The sequence below is a fragment of the Lepidothrix coronata genome, unplaced genomic scaffold (genome assembly GCF_001604755.1).
Source record: "Lepidothrix coronata isolate B3197 unplaced genomic scaffold, Lepidothrix_coronata-1.0 Scaffold226, whole genome shotgun sequence".
Lineage (NCBI taxonomy): Eukaryota > Metazoa > Chordata > Aves > Passeriformes > Pipridae > Lepidothrix > Lepidothrix coronata.
In genome coordinates, this window is record NW_016690406.1 from 220,700 (window position 1) to 241,088 (window position 20,389).

The 20,389-nt window shown below is 37.2% G+C and overlaps 1 protein-coding gene across 12 annotated transcripts in view; it reads left to right on the plus strand.

Annotated features, from left to right (window-relative positions):
• ZBTB20 (zinc finger and BTB domain containing 20) overlaps positions 1-20,389 on the plus strand; it is a 468,555-nt gene that overhangs the window by 219,347 nt on the left and 228,819 nt on the right. The window contains exon 1 of one of the 12 annotated variants that reach the window (XM_017833973.1): positions 11,262-11,280. The exons of the other annotated variants lie outside the window; for them this stretch is intronic. The gene's annotated coding sequence lies outside the window, so the exon portion shown is untranslated. Of the gene's footprint in view, positions 1-11,261; positions 11,281-20,389 lie in introns of those variants that run through there. 12 annotated transcript variants of the gene reach the window in all.

Here is a 20,389-nt window from a genome sequence, read left to right on the forward strand (position 1 = left end):
AGATGCAGAATGAAGATTTGATTTCTAAAGCAAGGTGTCATGCAGAGATAGGGAGATCTGATAGTGTATAGATTATAGTGACCTGAGTCTCTGTCAGTCTCCAGCAGCTATCATAAACAAAATACATGAACAGGGTGTGCCTTTTGCTGCTACTGAAGGTGTTATAAAAGCATACTGATACTTCTGCCATCTGCTCTGTTAACCTATACAGCCTGGAGTCAAGCTTTATATTTCTGAGCTGGACCAAGTCAAATAAAGCCATGCGCCAGACGATATTTTAATATGTTTTGGTGTAGCTCCTAAATTCATATCTGAAAAGATTTCACAGAACCATTGAGGTCTAGTCTAATCCTCCAGCTCAAACCAGCTTTACCTAGAGCAAGTTGCTCAGTGCTATATTGAGTTAGTTTTTCAGTATCTCCAAGGATGGAGACTCCAGTCTCTCTGAGTAACCATTCCAATGTTTGAATCTCTCTGAGTAACAATTCCGGTGTTTGAGTACCCTCAACACCATGGTTTTTTTCTCACATTTAAATGGAATTTCCTATATTTCCATCTATGCCCATTCTCTGTTGTCCTTCCATGGGAAAACATGGTCTTCTCTACTCCCCCACATCAGATATTTGCTGAAACTCCCTCTGAGCCTTCAAGATAACTTCCTGAGATAATAATGTACAAAAATCTTACTCAATAACTTTTCAGTGCTTACATCAGGGAGTAGGATGCTTTTCTTCCATTGTGTAAGGAGACAAATTATTTGCAAAAATTCTGTAGGAAAGTTGGGATGATTAATTTAAGTTAATAGTGATAGGACTAAGATAGGCTCTTAGTTTTTTGTCAGCATTTTATTTGTTGAGGTAATTCATTCTTTTGTTCAAGATGATCTACAGACTTAACTTTCTTCTTTTTGTTTTCCCTTTATTCTCAAGAATGTGTTTCTGTTGGGTTCTAAGGAGGAATAAGGCTATTTTCTGTGTTCAGAGAATCACAAAGTATTTAAGGGTTATGAAGAGCTAGGAGCTTCTGAAAAGATATATCAAACTCAGTGTTAAAGCCCTGGAACACTTCCATTTGGGAAGTCTCTTTATAATATTTTAAAATTCATCTGTTGATACCGCAGTTTCAAGAGTGTATTTTTTTCTTAAGTCATCTGTATACTCGGAGGTGCTTTAAAAAAGAAAAAAAAAAGAAAAACTGCGTTGTGCTAAGCTAGGCATTCCTGCAGCATTCAAATTTTATTACAGCTCTATTGTTTCTGTAAGTGACTTTTCTAAGTTGCACTTCTAGTCTTTTGTTACAGTTATGGGTAAAATAGTTGAGATAGTGGTGGAATGATGTGTTTCAGAAAGCTCATCGCCTACCCTGCTTCCAAATTTTAAGTGTCGTTGGCCACACGAAATCTTCATAAAGAGGTGACGATGGTGCCAAGTTGTACTTGTATATCTGTGGCTTAAGACTTTGTTAGGAAGCAGTACTGGTCAGTTGGTGGTGAGATTTCAGCCTGTTCTATGCAGAGCTGCTAAACAGACTTGGTTGGTTTACAGTGTCCATGTAATTCTTTGAATTTGTCCAACTGAACTCCAGCAAAAGAATTCTCCTTAATAATTTCTCATTACTGTCTGTCTGATGATAAATTGGACAAATATTTTCTTTTCATATTTAAATTCTTATTGTTGGTCTCTGAAATTCTGATTCTCTACATTAGTGTGTGACCCATATAGTTTATTTGCTTTTAAGTCTCATACATCTGGGACAGTTTCAGCTTTGTTGAGATTAATCAGGAATTGTGACTATTGGAATAGACAGGTGGTCCTGAGCATTTTGTCTTAGAAGGTCTCAGACATCTACTAGGGTCTAGTATGTGCATAGATTTTAGACTAATATAATTGCTCTATTTGAAAGGATTGATGTTTTTACTTAAGTAATTATACTAGATCAACTTCATGCATAGATATAGTTATACTAATGTAAAATTGCATTATAAACTCATACAGTTAAATCAGCATAAAATTACATGAGTCTTGGGGGTTTTTTTGAGGGAAGGAGAGGGCTTAAATTTTTATGTTTTAATTTACTTGGAAGTAAAGGGTTACTTTAACTAATTTCAATTTTAACATACCATTAAATCTGTAATAAGATAAATCTGTAATAAGATAGTATGTTTAAGATGCTAGATATCAGTTAGCAAATCCAATAAAAAGATTCTTTAGGAGGGATGGATATATGTCAGATGTTAAGATTCTTCAAGCAATGCAAGATGTATCAGATGTTTGTCCTAGCCTATATTTTTTCAGTGCAATGTATACAGAGAGAAGGGTACATTTCTTGAACTCCAATAATATTCACTCTCTTTGTCATAAGAGAGAGTTTGCATTAAACAGATTCCTTTTATGTTCTACCTACAAAATTTCAAAGAATGCTGAACAAATGAGGTTGGAGTTTGTACATTTGTGCATCAAAGAAACGCTTGAATAGTTTCTTATATGTATAAAGGTACATTGTAGGGCACCCTCAAAGAGAAACTATATTCTGTAATCAGTCTGCCGCCACCTGAATAATTAAATAATGTTTTTCAATTTAGAAATGCTCTTAAATACACTAAAACTATAAAATACCCCACTGAGAAAAAAATTAATGGACTTGTTGCTAAATGGTCACTGCTAAAGATAAAATAAATGTAGAATCATTACAGTAATCACAAACTGTCATTTTTAGCACTATTTTCATAATAGGTCATACTAGGTTGATGGTGCTCAGATAATGCAGAAGTTAACCAAAAATCCTTTCTCTTTCCTCTTTCAAATTCATATTTTATTTGTAGATGGCAAAATTTTTAAGTAGAGTGCATCCCCTGTTACTATGTAAGTTGATCTGAGCAGTTAAAAAATAGTATGTTAAGAGGATGAAATTATATTTTTAAAAGTTTTAAAAGAGTTGTGTCAGCCATCAGGGGTAAGGGATAACTTTACCAGTGAGGAAACCATGAATGGAGTTTTGTTCAGTAGCTGCAGTTCAGTATAATGATTGAGAAATCAGAATATTACGACCAAAAAGAAATTAAATGAAGATACATAGAAAATCTGTCTATTTGAAAAGTATATATTATATTTAAATACCATCTTGTTTGTAGATTTTCTGTAAATGCTTTCAAATGGACCATCTAATACCGAATAAGTGTAAAATTACTACAGGAGCAGGTCTTCAGTATGATTAAGAGAATGAAAGAATTATCCAGAAGTCTTTGATTTAGGAAGCAGTATTTCTGATTTAGTTATCCAACATGATCTTGACATAAAAAGTCTTCTTAAGGTGGTTTTTTTTGTTGTTGTTTTGGGGTTTTTTTACCTGATTTTGAGTTATAGAACTTCTTTGGGGTTTTTTTAATACATCCTAATAATTTGTTTATCCATTAAGTGCTACTAGTTAATATACTTATTACCTGGATTTCAGAAGAGACTCTTTTTTAATACTTGAGTATAGTTTTTTACTCCTGTAAAATCCCAAGATGTGTTGTTTGGCCCTATTTGCAGCTTTCTAAGATTTCAGAAATATTATGGGTAAGGCCGTCTTAGCTGCCCTTGATACCCAGTAGGTTCTTTGTATTTTATTTCTTTAGCCTATATACCCAGCAGTTTTTGGCTTAGGGATTCCTGCTCTTTTCAGAAGAATCCAGAGGTCATGCATGAAATCAGCAGTTATTTTCACTGTCTTATGAACAACTGGGAAGCCAAAACATAACTTTGCTCTGAGGGGGATAGAAAGAATTCCCTAGTGACTTTGTTGCCTGGCTTTGCTCTTACTTTGTGTAAACTCCTCCTCCAACACCCCTTTGAGATAGTAGGATGTGAACAAGTAAAGTACTGAACTATGATTTTCCAGCAGAGGGATGCTATAATCTGTTTAAACTGGCCTGAGGGAGGCTTTATCACATTATGGCATCAAAGAGACCGTTAGTGTCACATACTTCACTTCCATCATCTCCTTTGGCAGTTCTGATAGACTTCAGAAGCCTAGCCAGCAAGAAGAAGGGTTGAGCAAGACCTAGCTCCAGTCTAAGGAATGGGGCAGAATACCTGCAGTTCTCTCTGGTGATACAGGGAAGGAAGTGTGGCATGCTGGTTTCTCCTCATGTGAAGGTGAATATCCCCATTTATGCTCTGGTAATTCGGGAAAATGTTTATTTTTAAGGCCTAGGGAATGTTTGGTCTTAAAATTGCCAGATTGACCTGGATCTGGGGTCATACCTTCTTCCTTTCCTCTAGAGGTGGTCTCCTGAACTGGCACAGGGTGGCCTAACTCTTGCCTTTTTAATGACTAGCCTGAGGTAAACTGTTAGTGGTACCAACAGGGAATCCATTTACTGACAGTATGGCAGTGATTTCACAACTGTTTCAGGTACGCTTAAACAGAAAAAACTCCAAGCAAAATAACAGCATAAACTGCTACTGCTCGCAAAGCTACAACAGCAGAGTAATGTAAAGGAAACTAATTGCATACAATCCTCTTGACTAGGCAGCCTGCTGAAACCTTCCTAAAGCCAGCAAGGCATATTCACGCAATAGCTTATGATTTTCTCTGTGCATGTGTCTTCGTTTATATTGTGTATACTGCATATGTTTATATTTACACAAATCTTGCTGTTGAACAGAAGCCCACTGTAAGTACACATATTCTGGGGCATGCCCGTATGTGTGTTTATATGTGTCTGTATATTTGTGTGCGTGCACGTGTGTATATGTATATATGGCTGTGTGTACGAGAAACAGATGCACTGTAGGCAGATAAACCAGATAAATATAGATTCAGATAGAAGCATAAGCCTATAAATATAGAGAATATATAGAGTGAAAGCAAGCAGATCAGCACAGTTTTGCTATTACTTGTGTTATGTATAATAAAAAGAGTCTCTGACACTGAAATGACTGAGGGGATGACACTGTTGGCTCCCAGCAAACAAAGTAAAAAGGTAAGAAAGCTTCTTTCCAATATGAGCAGCAAAAATGACATATTTACTATCTCTAATAATTTGCTTAATACAAGTCATTGTGTAGTTTCTTATAAAGTCAGAGGATAGAAACAAAGCATAACATTTGTAATTTTACCTTAAAAGAAGTAAAGAAAATAAAAATCCTGACTCACAGTCTGAAAAAGTGCAACATCTAGTTTCTATTTTACAGTAAGCCTCACACACTGTTTGTCAACTTTCTGCTTCCACTGTACAACTGATCTTTGCTTCAAGTCCTTCAGTCTCTGCGGATGAACTTGTGTGGCAGAGTATTGGGGAAAACATTTAACTTCGTGATTAAATTGCTTTCAGAAATAATGTTGTGAGTGTGTGTCCATATATGTGTGTCTTAGCCTTTTGTTTTTAAATCTCTGATGCCTGTTTTAACACTCTTCTTTCTCTTTGTTGTATCAATACAGCTTTGGTTAATCCATTGCTGTTATGTAAGTAGTTAAAGATACAAAGAAAACTTTACAGCTATTCAGAAGGGCCCGAGAAGTCAATTTTTTCCTGTTTTGTAGCATTTGGATAAGGATGTTTAGATAGATCAAGGTTGTTGGAAAATGCCTGAAAATTATCAGTGCTGTGTTTTTTGGTTTGTTTTTTTTTTTTTTTTTTAATATAATACAGGTAGTATGAGGGGTTTACATCAAGAGGCTAGCAGTAGAGTTTGGTGTTCTACTTCCAGCTTGACCACTTGCCTAGAGTGAGATCTTGCACAAATTATTTAAAATCTATGTATTTATTTTCCTGTTTGTGAGTAGAATTGTTGGTAATTATGCCAAAGAGTTGGGTAATTGAATAATACCCTGGTTTTTTAATCAGTCTCATGATTCCACCGGAACTACTCAAGGAGCAAGGTATTCAGTAAGAGTATATCTCTTTTTACAAAGTGCTCTGACGGTCTTGAGGAAAAATGAAGGGATAACAGTAGGAAATACTATTGCTGATGCTTTGTGTTGTGTTACAAACAATTCACTTGTTTTTAATTTATTTGTATTCAAAATATGCCATCAGCTGATGAGTGTGGCCAATTTTCAGTATTCTGAGGAACTTATAGCAAAGCAGAAGAAAGTAAACATGTATATATTCATACTCAGACCAGCAATACTCAACATGACAAAACATAACCAAAGACAGAAAATTAAGATGTCAAGTGGTAAAAGGCTTGCTGTGGTATTTAGCTCATATAATGCAGATTTTCTTAAAGAATGTAGTCTAAAATAATTTTCCTCTGCAGATTAAAAGGGAAAAGGCAGCCCAGAACATCTGGAGTTCGCTTCTGAACTCATTACTGCGTTTGGCACAAGCCATTTTTTACTCAGTTGTCTTATTTTGCTACCTGAAAATAAGCGCTTCCAAGCATATTTTAACATATTGTTTGGTTTACACCCCAGTTTCCTATCACCTTGGTGCTTCCTGAAAATTTGGTCTTTGAGTCATGTGAAGTATCCTGTGAAGGTGCTTGTTTTTACTATATCTCTTGAGATACTTGAATTAAACACAAGGAGGAGTTTGAAGTCATATGTATATGAATAAGAAGCTATGGAAAATCCCTGACTGATACAGGAGGTGTTGGCACTTTCTCTGGTCAGTGGGCTAGTGAAAAAGTTCTATAAAACCAGGACCCGGACTTTATTCAGGTGCTGCCTGCTGCTCATGGTGGCTGTGGTGGCAGCAGCTGCTCTCACCTCTGGACTGGAGGCTGCTCTCAGCTCTGGGCACAGCCCTCACACCTCACAGGAGCACCTTGCCCTCTGCACTTCAGGGACGCCTCAGATGTGCCATCTACCTGTTGCCTGAATATCCTCAAGTGATTCAGATTTCCTCGGGAGAAAACCTGTGTGTTTTAAGAGTGATATTAAGAGAAATAAGATGAATTAATGTGATAAATTACAGTACTTCAAAAACTAACTGGCCTATCCAGTAAATTCTTCTGAATCCCTCCTAGTCTTTTCGTGAGTTCACTGCACATTACAAAAGTCACACTTGCTTCAAAACAAGATTTTGCTTTTAGGGACCAAAACAACTATTAAGGTTTGTTGGACAGGGATTATACTGAGCCACCAATTACTTTAGAAATATGGTCTTTTCAAAATCTCATAGGGAATATCTGGAAGGAAAGTTATGCAATCCCAGAAAGCATTCGCTTTCTGAATTCTGAATTTTGTTTTCTGCTTTCTCTCCCTAATTCTGATGAATTAGTAATTCATTACCAGATTAAATTATAACATTAGGTTGCTTTTGCAGTAGGGGAAATATACATTTAAAGAAAAAAATTGCTCTTGATCTAAAACTATGCACGTGTTGATTTGACTCTGGATCAGATCATTGCAGCTGAGTTATAATCCTGAAAACTGATGTTTATTATGGAAACACTGACATAACCTCTACTCTTTTGGTTCTGGCAGACATGTCAAAAATATCCAGAGACCATTTTTTCTGACTGAGTTCTTTGCTAGTCTCCTTGGACTTTGCTTTCTGAGTCTTTGCCAATTTTACTGCCATTCATTTTGTCTAAAACCGTCTTGGAAATACGTCAGTCTGTAGGAACCATTAAGAAATAACACCATTACACATGTTTAATAGGTTAGCTGAAGGGTGGGGAAAGTTTAGCAACTTCTGCTGTGTCATGGTCATTCCAAAACACTGAGTCCAAAAGGTTCATGTGAAAGAGAAGTCAGCAGGAGAAAAGTAAAGGTAAATTGCCAAGAAAAGCATATTTGTTGTGAATTACTTTTATTGCAAGTACAGTCATGTTGCACAAGGTCTGCAAAGGTTTATTGATTCTTTAACTAGCAAGGACAGTTGGCAAGCATCTCTAGTATGCTTATATTTAGGTTTTGTCTCGATCATTTTAATATTTTTTTATTATTCATTTTGCCATTAAAAGCCCATGGCAACCTAGCACTGTGCGTATCTCCTCCTACAGTCATTAAAAAGACAGAACCTATATTGAGAAACATTAAGCTTACATGTAAAATATGAAATCCTAGAGTAATAACTTGTTTATAAGCTTAGTCTCTCCCTTATGATACAGTCTTTAATGAGAAGTCACATAGTTTTTCTGCAAATAAAGAGCTGTAGAATCCTTGATACATGCAAATGGCACCTAATATTAATGTGCTTCACTAATCAAAAAAAACCCAAAAAAACCTAACCAAACCAACTGTCTAATGTAGCAAAAAATAATGTTACTTTGTAGGTGTGTTCTCTTGTAGGGAGAACATGTATCAGATACATTAAAGAATGTAATATACAATTAGATACAAATACAGCAGGTTATTTAGCACATACATAGCAGGGTTTTTTTAGGATTTTCTGACCTAAATGTATATCCAAGCTGCACTTCATAAAAGGTTTGGTAGGGTGTTGTAGCTATGTGGACTTTTAAAAACTTCAGTATTTATCATAGTAGAAAACTTTTTCTTGAAACATGAATCTAGCCAGTATTGACTTTATAGGTTATGAGTCCCTTCGTATTTTCAGTTGTTAATGCTTTTTGCTATAGTTTAATTTCTTTTTCCCCCCTTTCTCTTAAATCTCTGGATGTTCTTTTTTTTTCCTTTTTTTTCCTCATTCCCTTTTGTGTAAAACAGATGAACTTTTATTTATTCAAGTTTTCATGAAATTTAAGATTAGGTAAACATTAAGAATAGAAAATTTACATAGTGAAGTTTCCAACATTTTTGAGCGATTGAAGGCAGATGGATTATAATGGAAACTTTTGTCAGCTTCGCTTAATAGTCCTCAAGTACAAATATATCAGAAGTGAACTCCCTAATTTGTCTCCCCATATTTTTAGGGGATTCAAATCTCTGGTTGAACCTGATATGTACAGTCCACAGATAGTTACTTATAATCTGACATGCAAACAAGTGCTTAAAAATATGTGCGCTCTGGACAACGATTAAGCAAGTACAGCAGCATTGGAGCTACCCTTACAAATATCCAAGCTTACTTTCCCTTAGCTGGTATTTCTTTAGTTTCTCTCCATATCTCTTTTATATAACATCATATAAGACTCTAAAGCATTTTAAGATTTTATGCTGCATCTCATAAGGTGAGGATATAATAAAAATACAGACTAAGTGCTGAAAAATATGTTCCTCTTAACGTGCAGTCTTTTCAGAACAGTGCGAGTTTTCATTGTTTGATACGCTGGTCCTGTGGTCCAGTCTTCATGAAACACTCCCCATACCATCACTCAAAGTCTGATCATCTCTAGTGACTGCAAGACACTGAAGTAGAGTTTGTTTTGTGTCTCATTTCTTTCCCCCACCACTCCTACGGTGAGCAAAAAAAAGGTGCCTGAGCACATTTTGAGTTGGCCCCATCTGTATTAGTAAGTGCCTAATACAGGTTGCATGCCTAGATCCCTCTTAATGAAGGCCTTACTCTTTTTCTTTAAGGATCACTTTCATTTTAAGACAAATCAGACTAGCTAGGCTGCACATGACTTTTTCTGTAAAATTTGCTGGGTAATTTCAATGCAATTCTATTTATGTGCAAACAAAATGAGTAAGCGTGTGCAAGACACTGAATATATGTTTTATTTTTCTAACATCGTGACGGAGATCCCGACTGCATGCTGCCTGGTAGTACCCTAGTTAATGTTAGTAGATGTGGATCTGGGAAAAAGAAAAAAAATAAACAGAATAGTCAGAAACATTGGATATCTGTGTAATTTCCTTAAAATAGGGTTTGCCTTTCTTATACCATGGAGTTTTTTGTTTGCACACTGTGCTATTTTAGGACCTGTAAAAATGCCTGATGTCAGATCTGCAAAGAAAAAACACGTTGCCCATTAAAAACGATATGAATAAATTAATATGGGGAATGGGTATCTTCCAGTAAAGATAATGCAAAAGAAGTTTTAAGAGCATTGATAGTTGATTTTTTTTTTTTTAATCAGCACACTCAGTTTAGTTTTTGATACTAGGCTCAGTGTTTGCTGTGGCTTGTAATAAACTTCCTTTTAGTCTTCAGTCTTTCAACTTCCTTTAGAAAGGATGTTAACAGACTTTAGAATCCCACTGACATTATCAGAAAAACCCCCAACCCATTATGAATAAATAAATGGCTGCCCAGAAGTCCAGTGTTGTGCCAACCTAGTGGCCTTTTCTTGCTTTGTAGGATCTAGTGTCAAGTGGGAGCAGGAAGAGTTTGGGTAGCCATGTCTCACTTTGGAAGCAAAGGATTCAGCAACACGAGGGGAACGAGAGGATTTCTACCTATTGACTCAAAACTATTCTCATTAATGAGCTAGAGGCCTGTCTGTCTAAATTGGTGATTCTGGGTGTGTGCTTGTGGAAAAGAGAGAACACGTGGATATATTAATGAGTGAACAAAATAGGTTAAACTTTCCTTGTTTCCAGTCTCTAATTCCCATATTTCAATGTCATCCATCATCTCAATAAATGCAGGGCTTTGTATTGCATGCTGTGCATAGTGTCTATGATTTCTGTGCACCTACAAGCCAGTAGGTCCTGAAGGGATAAGTAAAAAGTTCAGGTATAGTATTACTAAAGATATCTCTTAGTAACCTTAATAACCCTCATGATCAATAAGACCTTGCTAGGCATCTTTATACCTAGCACAAAATGTCACAAAAGCATTAATTGGTAGTTTTTTGTAGTTTCTAATAGGATTTGGGCATGGGTGTAGGAGGGAAACCTTACTTTTGGATGGAGAGGTTTGTGGGTTTTGCTAGGCATCCGCTCTTCCACCAAAGGACACAAAACTGAAAAGGTTGGGAAAAGCATGTTAAGTTCAGAAAAACATAGTTCTGTTTCTACATGCTTTGCTTCCCTCTTTCCATGGCACGTACCTTAAATCTGCATCCATCTCACCCCCCCACACACACACACACATTTCTTTGCGTGTATCTCCCTCTTGGAGCTCTGCATTCAATATAAGGAGTAGTGTAAATCAATAGTAAATGCTAACCACCCACTCTGTACTCAGTTACGCAATATCACATACCGTGTACACAGAGACAAAAAGGGAAAAAGCACACACAGGCTTTACATTCAAAAGCTCTTGCATAATTTTGCTTTTCTACAGCCAAAAGAGGAAAAAAAAAAAAAAAGGGAAATAACAGATGGGGAGACTTGCAGGTTTTTTTTTCCCTTTTCTCAGACTGTACAGAGGCGAGTTCGTTTAACATCCATGGTCATTTCTAATTGCCCCGTGCTGCAGATAAGCAAGGCAGTCTTCCTTGTGCTTGAAAATAAGACTTTTTTCCAGCTTCCATGATGTGGTGCACTTTTCAGGTAATATAAGACGATCTATTATGAAGTGTGTAAGTCTGAATTGGTTATTTCTTTAGTCTTAGTGAAAACAAGAAAAAGAAACACCTCACTTCAACTATTCGATACATGTTGCAAAGTGAAAGAGGGACGAGGAGTAAGCGAGGTTGGATTGAATGCTCTGACGTGGTTTGTGCCTTTTTTTTTTTTTAATCTTTTTTCCTTTCTGAAGAGCAAAATATCTCTCAATGTAATATTTATGTAAAAAGCCAGTTATGTAACTCTCGCCTGCCTTTCGCTTTTGTTACCTCTCTGGACTGTACAGCTCTACTGTTTTTCCTGACGACAGATTGTATTAAAACCTGCAAATCCTGATGAAAGGAAAGAACAACTGGGTGCCCACAGCACAGACTTTAATTTTGAGCCTTTTTAAGGGCTTCAGGCTGGAAGACAATGGATCTATTTAAGATCTGGTTTTGGCTGGAGGAATTCTTATTGAGTATTTTCTTGTCACAGTGTGCTCTGGAACATCCCTGGCTTCTACAAAGTGTTTCTGCCTCTCTCCTCCTCTCTCTTCTCCCCCTCCCTCCAGCTTTTGGATGTATACAATGAAAGCTTTTTCTCTTTCCTCTCCTGACCTTAATGCAAGTGTCAGTTTGGTTTCTGTGTAACAGCAGCAAGTGCAGAAGAATAGTGAAATTTTAGGTTGTGCTGAACTTTATTTATTAATTTCTATTTTAAGTGACTGATGTCCATAAAGGTCCAAAGATTCTTCTGATTAGGATTGTTTGGGATATTTTAGCAAGCAAAAATACATATAGCCCTGCTAAAATAATTTTTTAAACAAATAAATAAATAAATGAGGGATTTGTGGGCTTCAAAAAAAGGAACAAAAGGGTCAGTACTAAAGAAAAGTTCATACTTTTTTTCCTGTTCATTCCTACCCTACAGGAAGAAATTATTCCTGTAGTTATTGCAAGCAATTTATTCCTAGTTGTATCCTCTGAGGATCTGACCTGTTTGTGGTTGTGAGCATTGTGTCGGGGTTTGTTTTCTTTTGCCCTTTACAAATCGTTCTTGTCTGTGTGCACATTCTTGGACAGATTCTTCCCTAGTGTAATGCTGCTAATTCTGTTGATATGATGTCAGGAGTCTATTAGGTCAATTATAAAGTTATAGGGCTCGATCCTCAGTTATTTTAAAGTGTTCTTCTGGCACTGGAAAAGAGCCATAAAATGAATCTGCATGTGAATTATGCCCACTTCAGGGTATAATAGAAAAAAATATTTAAAGCTGACAACTTTCAACAGTGATCCCTGAGACAAACTTTAAACGAAGCAGGATTTTGTGAAAACAGGAAGTGGAATATTTTAAGCTCTGTAAATGTATTTTAAGCAGTGTAAGTATATTTCACCAAATTGCTGGGGAGTACATATATATTCAAAAGTGCATTGGAACACCTGGATTCCCTGCCTGATTCTGAAACTAGCCCTTGCTTTGGCTCTGGGCAATGAAAACTTCTTCTGCCTCCATTTGTTTCTCAGTACAGAATCACTTAGGGATTATAGTCATAGATACTTGCTTTATTGTGCCCTGCAGAAATATTCTCAAGCTATGTTATTAATGTTTATAAAATCTACTTAAATACATAGGGAGGAGGTGTTGAAATAATTTGTAGAAGTTAAAAAATTATTTAAACTTCAGGCTGGTGTTGCACAAAGACCAAACTTTGGACACCAACCACATATAAGTCTTAATAACCCTATATAATATAGATGATCACATATAAATGAAAATGGCCCTAGTCACTAGAGGACTAAATGCTGGAAGACTGTCCTATAGGAATTATGGGGCATGAAAATCTATGTAATTGTAAAGTGGGGCTAAATCAACATACAAATAGCAGTTTATAACATAATTGCAGGCAGTAGAAGAGAGTAACCTTCTTAAAATCCCTTATACTTGTGCTCCTCGTAGCTGTCAGCCCTTTAGAAAATGCTCAGAAGATGAAGATGGTGTAACTTTACAGAGAACATGACCAATAAGGAGTCAGTGTTTAACTTAATCAAAAGAGTGATCATTTGTCTTTGAATGAAAATTATTTTCTGCCTGTCTTCTCAGAGTCTTAGTCTGTAAGTTTTTTTATGTGCACTGACTGCAGTGGGAGACTTATTTGGAATAGGTGTACAAAACCTGATGACTTTTAATGGTAGACAAGCAAATTTCCCTCTTAAAGGCATCTGCATGCTTTTCAGTTACTGAGACAGTTCTCTGCATGTCACTAGGTTACTACCAACTTCCAGTCTTCAGTCCCCGGCTTTACTTTGTATGCTTAAGTGGACTACTAGCAAGGCGCCAACCTTCCTTAATGGTCAAACAAACATTTAATTATTTTCTGAGTATTTACTAATCAAACAAGATAAAAAACCTTAGAAATGCCTGCTGCCAAGTTCTGGTTATATATACACAGTTGAACAGCAACCAGAATGAGGGAATTTTGTGTTTTCTGCAGAATGGAAATCTAATTTTAATTTATGGAGGAGAGGGTGATTTGACTTGACCAGATGCTAGACATGCAACCTGTGAAACTTCTGTCTTCCTAAATTCATAGGCAAAATAGGCAAAAGGGATGGTTTGAACAGTTTCTGAAATGAGATGTTAATATTCAGTTTTAATGAATAAGTCTTCACAACTTAAAAAGACTGCTATTTTATTTTTAAACATAAGCTGTTTGAGTCCTGCCTCTATAAAGATCTGTGCCTTAGTTTTTTTAAATTCAAGTTTGTTATTTTAGGGAAAAGGTTAAATATGAACACTAAAGATTCAAAAAACAACAACATAAATGAAAGGAGCTCTACATTAATTTTTATTTTAAAATTTCATTATTTTTCTTCCCTGACACACACTTGGGGTATATTTGAAAAATAGCTAGCTAAATGATTTTTCTGTATCCAGCAATGTGCTGAATTAGCTACGGTAGGCTTTTTATCTAGCAATTATTCTGCAAGGTTTCCTCCCTCCCTCCCTTCCTCAGAACTGTCGTTTTTTGCAACTCTCACACTTTGGTTGAAGTTTATGACAATTTTGTGTCCTTCACTATCAGTAATTCATTGCTAGTGCCTTCAGTAGTTTCACTGGTCTTTTTGCCTTGCAGAAGTCCCTAGGAAATGGCGCAAAAAGCAATATTTTTATAATAGTTGTAACAAAAGTATCAGGCCTAGCTGCACTGAATGTTCCTGCAGTCCTCCTTTTCAAAGTTATTATCTTCCATGTTCACAGCAAACAAAGCAGATGGTTCATTTCTCCCATCAGAGAACCTGTATATTCTTGCCGTTGCTGTTAAACCTGATGTGTGCAAGTGGGCCATGACACCTGCAGGGTGACTGAAGTCCAGTGGTGTAGAGGAGTTGTCAGGATGTGTGCAGTGCTCAGAGCAGGGTCAACACCTCGATGTTCTTTACTTTTTCTTCTGTACAGTGGTTAATGTTTTCCTGTTGTCACAAAATGCAGCGAGGACTCTGGACTGAGTGCCTTCATCATCGTGAGCCCCACGAGAGGATGTACCGTGCTGCCTGTGAGAACCCCTCTGGGGAAGGAGTACATCCTCATTTGCTCACGGGTTTGTTTCCTGGGTGTCTGGTCTCATCGCTGCTGAATGCTGGTGTCCAGGGTGGAAAGGATGGATAAGGTCTCTTCACCTTGTTGATGCAGAGCCTTAAAAACAACTCTTTAGGATGTGACCTTTAATATCTGTAGCAGAAGAGAGCAATGAACTAGACTTGATGATCTGGAAAGTGTGCTCCAGGGCAAAATCTTGTAAAAAACCGAACTATTTCAGTTAGTTCAGTTTCTGTGGGGACTCGATTTGGGGTATTATTTCATAATTTCAACTGAAGAAGCCTCTAACTAGTTTGACTTTTGGGATGCATGATGAAACTCACCCCTTTAGGGAAGTTCTTGCAGAGACAAGATACAAGGAGAGTTTGCTTGTCTAAGCAACAGAGAGGGTTGCTCACTCACGAGTTTGTGCTGATTTATATGTGACTGGTTGCAGCAGAATAGATGGACTGTGCTGTGAACAAGAGAAAAATACACTCAATTGATAATGTTTTAAATCAAAATAAATAATAATGTTCTTCTTCATGGAAAGACTGTGGAAAGATATTAACAGAAAACAATGCAGAAAGAATCTGAAACCACCTTTGCCTGTAGTTTCCACTGCATATGTTTCTTAAACTCTTTTTCTGCTCACAGTTTTTATTAAATATTCTGGTTGCCTTAGGCCCCTTACACGACTGGAACAAAAAAAAATGGCAAAGTTTCAATCTCGTCTTCTAGGAACCATCTAAATATACATTTCTGATTATAAAGTGTCAGTCACCACTGAGGCTGGAAATGGCCTGTTCTGCTTTGAGGAAGGGAGAGGCAGATCACTAATGGTTGCTCGGGCTGTCATGTTTCTGAGAATCAGCTGTTTTTTCTTTATACTGCAAAGATTAAACAAAGAATGTTAAACATTTCCCAATTTAGCATTTATAATGGAAAGCGGCTGTAGGGCCACAGCTTGCTGCTGCAAGGGCAGGCGTTCATATGAGGAGTCGCTTAAAAAGGCTTTTATTTTCTTTGAAGGCCTATCCATTCCTCTCCCAGCCTGGCCGCTGTGCTTTGCAGTCAGGTGGAGGCAGCTTTTAATTTTTACTTTCATTTAAGTGGGAGCTAATTTACTTTTGGAAATGAAAGTTAAAGCATCTCAGCCATCTGCAAAGTGGAGGAGGAGGCAGTGGGTTTTTTTAACTTTTCAAATCTCTACAATTCTTTTTCACACGAACAGGCAAGCAAAAATTACCTTCCTGAGCTCCTATTAGTAATAATACGTAGTATTGATGATCTAATTTCTTCACTTCAGCTCTTTATCTCAGTTTTTAAAATATACCTCTTGGTTATGGTCAGTCTCCTTATACTTGCATCCAGCTCAGGAGTTTTGAAATAAAAAGTTGTAGTTTTGAGTGCAGCAAAGCCACATTTTTTGACCTACAGACAGCACAGCTTTTTCTAAAGCATTTCATTAAGGATTAAGTGGAGTGCCGTGACTTTCTGTTTGTCATAGTAGAGGCAAAGGACACTTAAGAGTAACTGGTAAATGAAAAAAAAAAAAAGGAAAATAAAAGGGGGGTGACATTTTTATATCCTGTCATTATATATGCTTTTATCATGTTTGTTTATCAGCCTTTCTTACTTTTTATAGTTTTACTTGAAGAGTCCATAGTGGCCATAAATAAATTGTTCAGCTTTCTTAGTTGAAGCTGAGGAGAATTTCAGTTTTATGCAAATATGTATTTTATTCCCTATCAAAGTGAAATAAGTGTTAATACACTTAGGTTTTTTAACAGAGCAGCTAAAAATGTCCTTCGTTTGCCTCTCCATTGGCTAGTTTTCAGAAATTCAGTAGTTCTCTGTCATCACATAGGGACAAGATCTAAACTTCTTATATAATTAAAACATTTTCAGAAAAAAATATTTCTGGTTTCTTGTATAAATTGTAAGCACTCTAAAGAAATCAGATATCCATTTTCTGCCTTCTCCAGACTGCCTGCAAGTAGGTTTTCTCTAAACAAAACAGTCTTGCACTTAAAGCTCACAAACATTTGTGTATTACTTAGATATCTACATGAGTAATTTTATTGGCCTCCTTCAGTATCATAAATATGTTTGTAAATGTTTGCCCACCTTTTTGTTTCTTAAGGCAAGCTTTTTGCCTTTTAATAACTCAAAGTTTGAGTTTAAAAAATATTTCAATCTTCTTGTGATTACATTTCTTACAGAATGTTGGAATTTTTGGACTGTGCATCTGTTTAGGCACGTGGAGAAAGACAAGACTGAGATCATGTAAGTCATGAAACTGAGGGTTAATAATCCATACTTTGTTCTTTCCCCGTTTTTACAATTTATAGCCAGATGCAAGTAATAAACCAAAAAGGAGAAAAAACAAAAACCCGTTAGCTTTTATTTTTGAAGTGATTAATGAAAAGCAAAGTTCAAATGAGGCCACAAATCCTGGTGGTGCACAATGGGTTGATTTATTTTGTAAATAGACCATGGATAATTAACCATAAAACAAAACTTTTTTTTTTTCTTTTTTGAAACTTGCATAATGACACTGGTTTCTTTTAGTTGCTGTGAGTTGCACAGAGGGATAACGACTTATTCACAACTGGTTGCAACTGGTTACAGCCAAGAAAGGAAAAATCCCAGAGCAGCTAGAGGAAAAAAGCTGTTAAAACCCTGCTGCTGCACTTGCAGTTTTGTAGTAAGGCATTCACTAGTGGCTACAGAATGAGCAAAGCTAGCAATAACAGCAAAAGAGTAGATATTTACGTTCTCTGATGATGCTTGCCACGTTATCCATGTTTTGGCTTTAAACTCATAAACAAAAAACAGCCCCTGCAGCTGGCCTTGTAGTCCACAATTTTGTATTGACTTCTAAATAGAATTATTTATGCTTTGTTACAAGTTTCCATGATGTATCTTACTACTCTGACGCTGAGGGACGAGTCTTCTGGATAGTCATAGTCTGACTTCCTGCCAAGTCCTCTTGTGAGCCAGGGAATGATGCTAGTTTTTCAGATATGTGATAGGAGAAAGCTGCCTGCCCAACATCCCCAAACTTTATCTCTTCATAATCCACAGTCATCTGCGGAAGGGATCTCTGATGCCCAAGAAGGAGAAGGTCCAATTTGTTGTGAAAGTACATTCACTGCTAATTAAAACTACCAGCTGGGATTACAGCCCTGGAGACTGTAAATAAAGTCGAGCATGAGATGTTTAGATGACAATATGGCCACTTCTGTGGTGGTTTGTATTAGTTGCCTGTAGTCAGATTTGCTCATCTCGTGCCGATTTATTAGAGTGAAGAGAAGGGTTATGTAGGTAACAGTCAATATGCGAGAGGTTGGATTTGCCACACGGCGACTGACTGTATGGACACCCTAGCTTGCTCTCACAGGCCACATGGGCCTTAAAATTCTTTTGACTGTATAGATAAGATCTGCAATTCACAAAGCTAAAATCTGTGTTCATGTTGATTATTGGTGCAGCTGTGCTCTGTTTCACAGGTGGTGACTCCAAAGTACTTGAGAAAAACCCTCCTCATTCCGAACGATAGCCTGGGTAGGCAGAGGTACTGGGTAAAAATGCTTAAAACAAATATTGTTTTACATGCATTGAATCCGTTTGTTACAGCAGTGTTACAGGCTGATGTTCGTAAGGGTTCTCTATCCTAAACTTATTTGTGCACAGGCAGTTTCTTCTGCAAATTCAGAGTATTTATTTGCCAGCAATGCACTGTGGAGATTGAGAGGAGAAGCAAATTGTTACCGTCAGACCGTCGCCTGCTACCCACTTGAGCTTATTGTAGATAACTGGGTATAAGGGTTGTGTGTTTTTAGTCTAGACCCCAGTTACAAGACAGGATCTTAGATCAGCACTTTAAACATAACCAGAGAACTGATGAGTTCCCACTGTGTTACTGACACTAGTAACTACAGCACATGGGTTGCCACTTCTAATCTGTTTTTAGGCCAGAGTCAAGTTAAAATAGCACTTAGTTTGAGCAAGAGGCTTCTGTTGTGGATGGGAATCATGCTGGGGGCAACATTAGCATTGTACTTACAAACAACTGTTGCAATGAAGACAAGACCCCAAAAGGAAGTTAACTCTCCAAGGCTCAATACAGTCTTTGGCTTCTCTACAGGTCCTGTTGGAAGGGAAGCCAGCCAAGGTCCACTGTGGTACTGCTAAATGGATGGGCCTGTCCCATGGGGTCTCCCTTGAAACTGCTTTTTCTCAGGCTTTTGCTTCTGGGAAGCATGTCAATGTATGGAATCTGCTGTGTACTGTTTATGAGTTAGAACTTGATTTTATTGACTAACAGAGTCCTTGTATCTTGTGACAATCTTTTTCTGTGCTCTGCATCATGCCAAAGAGACAGGGGAGTGGTGTTGGCATGTCTTTGTATGAATAGGTCTGTCATTAAATATTTGAAATAGAAACATCTGAAATAGATCTTGCCTGAGAAGAACAATGGGATAACTAGAGAAAGCCAGTTTTCTCCAAATTTGCTTTTAGAGGCTGGAGCTTTAAGCAAACAGAAAGAAAAGGCAAGAAAAAAAAAACACACACACACACAAAAAAACCAAACCAAAGAAACAAAGAGAGCAGGTATTAGTACAGAGGCTTAAAAAACCCAAACCCTGGGAGACATAAGGAAAATTAAGAGAGGAGGGTGGACAAATGCTTAGCAGAGGGGGGCGTTTCTCATTTGTTTGTTTTAATAAGACCAGCTAAGGGAGAGGGAAGCTGGTGGTAGAAGGATTGAAAGTCCCCCATTCAGAAGAGGCACTGTGTTTAGGAAAGGGAAACTTTTTGTCTGATATGGATCTAAGCCTGGGGACCATTGACTGCTAGTCATGAGAATGCTGAGGCATGGACATGCATTTGGGTATTTTGTGTTTTCTCTGATCTCTAAATCTGTATTTTTATTTTGTGAAGGGTGAGGGATTCATTCATCTTCCTCAGGCAGTTAGGCTGTGAAATCTTACTGTTAGAAAGGGTTACAGACAGCCTTAGATGAAGGCACACACAAGGTGAAGGAGAGAGTTTTCAACTCCTTTCAGATTGTGCAAAGTGTCAGCACATGGCTCCAGTATGCAGAACACAAATTCAACAGACTGCTCGGTGTGGAGCAGGAAAAGCTCTCTTAGAGGTAATTGTAGTTCAGGCTTTTGAACAAACCTTTGTATTTCCCTCATGTTAATAACCTATTGGTAAGGATATGCAATCCAAACTCCTTTTATTTTAGCTACTCTCTCTCTTCCCAAATACCTCTCCCCAAATCTAACGCTTCAAAAATCCGACAGATGAGATAATCCCAACAGTTTTCCCAAAGACTTTGCCCATCTCAGCCTTGTGAATCATGGCATCTGATGTTCTGATAGGTCAGTTCAAGTTCCTGTTAGAATGTGCTTTCATGGGGGACTAAGTAGTACAGCTGTTTGAATTCTTGGACTTCTGCTCCAAACATTGCATTCAGAAATTCGCTGTATAAGAAACAAAAATTATTTGGTTCTTACTGAGA